Source organism: Carlito syrichta, unplaced genomic scaffold, assembly GCF_000164805.1.
Source record: "Carlito syrichta isolate Samal-C Ts95f unplaced genomic scaffold, Tarsius_syrichta-2.0.1 Scaffold305944, whole genome shotgun sequence".
NCBI classification, from domain to species: Eukaryota; Metazoa; Chordata; class Mammalia; order Primates; family Tarsiidae; genus Carlito; species Carlito syrichta.
In genome coordinates, this window is record NW_007250040.1 from 1 (window position 1) to 3,661 (window position 3,661).

Below are 3,661 nucleotides of genomic sequence, written 5' to 3' on the forward strand. Positions count from 1 at the left end.
CAGGTGGCACACCTCATCAACAAGGGTACCTGCACAATGAACATTTGCATACCTAAGCCTGAATTGTACTCCACAATTTTAAAATAAAAAATTTAAAGATGAAAAAAAATAAAGAATCAGAGCTCATTGACTTTGGGTTTCTCTCTTTCCATTTCAATATATTATGAGGTCAGGTGTATTCACAAAGTAGTGGAGGGGTTATAATTATTACTTCATAATGGTTCCCAAAACAGGAAATTGGGAAAAAAAGGGAAATAATTAGACCTTTTCCTCCTAAAATACCTTTAGAAAGTAGATTTGAGAAAAAGGGAGAGGAAGTCCAACAGAAGGAGCTAAAACAGTTTCTAGGCTTTAAAACACAGCGAGTGCATAGCTTAAAGAGAGTGTATAGACCTTCTAACTATAAACCAATCTGATCCCCCTAAATTTATTAGATCTCTGCCTGAGCTCAACAAGACATTGTTAACGAGAGGACCCATCCTGCAGACAATTCTTGGTTTTGAATCAATCAGATACTCTAAATTGAACTTGTCCTAATTATCTTTTTTAAATTTTTACTTTAAATATATATGGTACAATTCAGGTTTAGGTATACAACTAATTAGCTTTATGTATTAAAATGACCAAACTACTAGCATAGAATGTTGGTTAAGAGCACAGACCCAAGCGAAAATTCCTGAGTTTAAATCCTGGCTCTACAGTGTTATGGGTAGAAGTCCATATGTTGAAATCCTAACCTCCAGCACCACAGAATGTGACCTTATTTAAAGACAGGGTCTTACAGAGGATAATCAAGTTAAAAATGGAGTCATTAGGGTGAGTCCTAATGCAGTATGATTGCTGTCCCAATAAAGAAATTTGGGCACATAGACAAGCAGAAAGGGAACGCCATGTGAAGATGAAGACAGAAGTCAAGGTGACATGTCTACAAGTCAAGGAATGCCAATGATGGCCAGCATCACTAGAAGCCAGGAAAAAGGCCTGAAGCAGAATCTCCCTCACAGCACTCAGAAAGAACCAACTCTACCACAGACACCTTGATCTCGGACTTCTGGCCTCCAGAATTGTGAGACAATACATCTCTGTTGTTTAAACTACCCAATCTGTGGCACTTTGTCATGGCAGCCTTGACAAACTCATACAACCAGTCATCATCTATCTGTGTGACCCTGGACATAGTTTCTCTTTACCCTGACTGTAACACATAGATGACAATAACATTGTCTACCTTAGAGGGCTGTTAGGAGGAGTAATTAAATGAATTAAAATATACAATATGAAATATGTTTTAGACAGAAGTTGACATAAAGAGAGATATGTATTTGTTAAATAAAAAATTTAAAAATCAACAACTGCACAAATTATTTATATACATTATTAATGAACTTGCTTGTCTCTTCAACCAGTGTGATATTAGAGGAGAAATAAAAAGTCCTTTAAGAAGTCCAAATGATTACTTATTCCAAATCCCATCCACAAATTGTTATAGTTGGAGCCATGTTGTTTTCATTGTTTTTCTTTCAATAATGTGATCTGGCAGTGCCTAGGAGTTAATAATTCATGTTAATTTGTGCTGTAATCCACTTTCTCTGGAAAATATAGGCAAGGATCACAAATTTTAACAGTAAAGGTGAAAATTTTGCTACATTTTTTTGTTTTTTGTTTCTCCCCCCCTCCCATGGTCTATCATAGAAATACTAAGACATGAAAGACAAATGTTAACCAGAGCTGGGAAAGAAAGAACATTCCAAGGGTAAAGTTCTGGACCACTGGTCGCACTGCTTCTGTAGCCCCACTGGAAGGAGAAAAGGCCTCTGGGGACCTCAGAAAACTCCAGCCCCACAAAAGCCTTTCCAGGAAGGATAGGGCCACCCAGGTTTATGTAGCTATGACTAGACAACTTATATAATAATTAAAAGTGCTGACTCATTGATTTAAAAGGGTTTTTTGGGGGGTGATTATTGTTTTGGTTTTTAGAAAATAAAAGAAGGCATTTGAGAGACTAGCTCACCAGTGGGATTTTTCATAAAGAATGACAATCCTAAATTAGAAGAACTTGAGAATAGAGAACATTCATTCAGTCTGGGTGATAGCCACAGAATTCTAAGCAAACCCCATCTATCACTTACATATTGGATTTTAATTAATGTATTTATGCTCTTTTTGTTCTCGAGAAGGAATTTAATGTAATTCCTAATTGCAGGCACAGAAGGCAAGAAATAAAAAGTTTCTTACCCGGATAAATTTGCATTTACTTTCCAATTTATTGATTCACCCCTCAATCTGTGAAGCAGTCATAGGTGACCCAGATGTTCTGATGTTCTGGGTATTTTTTTTTCCATTTGAAAGCAGGCATTCTTTATTTAAGTCACCAGTTAACACAAATAATCACAGCAGACACCTTAGTTAATCTATCTAATAAGCCTGTTGATCTGGTTTTCCCTGTTGCCAGCATCTCCATCTTCTACAATATGGGTGTTACTTTCTTCATTCCAGAGGATAGTTTTAAAGGTCAGAGGAAGTTATGTGTTTCTTTGAAGCATTTTCCAACAATATAGATCTCGTGAATCAGATCTTCCATGCAGATGATGCCATATTTATCAAGAGATTGAACAATCAAACCACTTTCTGTCAAGGCAATTTGCTTTTTATTAATTTTGTCATAACCACACTTGAGGATTAGTTCCTTTACTGACTTCAGGTTTAGGTACCCCCATGTAATGTATGGTTCTACCATCCTTAGCATGTTAATTGAAGCCTTATTGAGCTTAAAAAAGGTTCTGTTGTAGATCTGACAAAGACGAAGCTGCAATGCCTTCTGGACCTTTGGGCTCACACTATTGATACCTCTGATGTTCTGCGGGTCCATAGGAGTTGCCAGCTTTGGGTTCTGCGGGTCCATAGAAGTTGCCAGCTTTTCTTGCCATCCTAGCCATTCAAATCTCAGTTCTGTACATCTGCCTATATCCCTTGCGATAGTGCTTAGCTTTTTTAATAGATAAGTTTCCTCCTTGCCTATTGAAGCATTTTGGGGACAAACTTCTTCAGGTGCCTGATCTTCAGCTCTGTGAAATTCCATCACTTTTTCTTAAGGGTTTCTGGCACAGCAGGAACCTTCTTTTTCTTCTCTTCTACACCCACTTAATAGTTATTTGAAAGGCTCATGTAAAGTCATAGATTGATGCAATGAAATAAGTTTTTGTCATTTAAAAAATAAAATTATTTTTAGTAGCTTTTTTCAGTCCTGATTAAAAGATAGATGTGAAATATGCAGAGAATGATGTCTGAAGACTTAGGATAAAATGGACATGGAAACCAGTTGTTTAAAGAATTTCAGGGTTAGAAGGCAAATTCTCTAGCATGTGATTTTTGTTGTACTTCTTTTCAGCCATTTACATATGGGGAAATATATATCTGGCAACAGGTTCTATTTTTAGAAGTCCGGGAAACTTGTCCGTTGAAAATGTTTTCATTTTTGGCACATGTGTGTTTTTTAAGCAGAATGAAAACAGAAAGCAAAAAAGAAAAATATGTACAAAAAGGAATGATTTTTCCAGCTCCATGCAGCACAGTAAGAAAGTAATCATTCAGTTGTGAATTTAAAAAGGGATTGTTGCCTGAATTTTCCAATGATTTCCTTCAAAATGAGCATTTCTCTACT

General features: G+C 36.4%; 1 pseudogene; it reads right to left on the reverse strand.

The window, feature by feature from the left end:
- Nucleotides 1–2,402: 2,402 nt before the first annotated feature.
- On the reverse strand, nt 2,403–3,140 carry LOC103265235 (annotated as a pseudogene).
- Between the last annotated feature and the right edge of the window lie 521 nt (nt 3,141–3,661).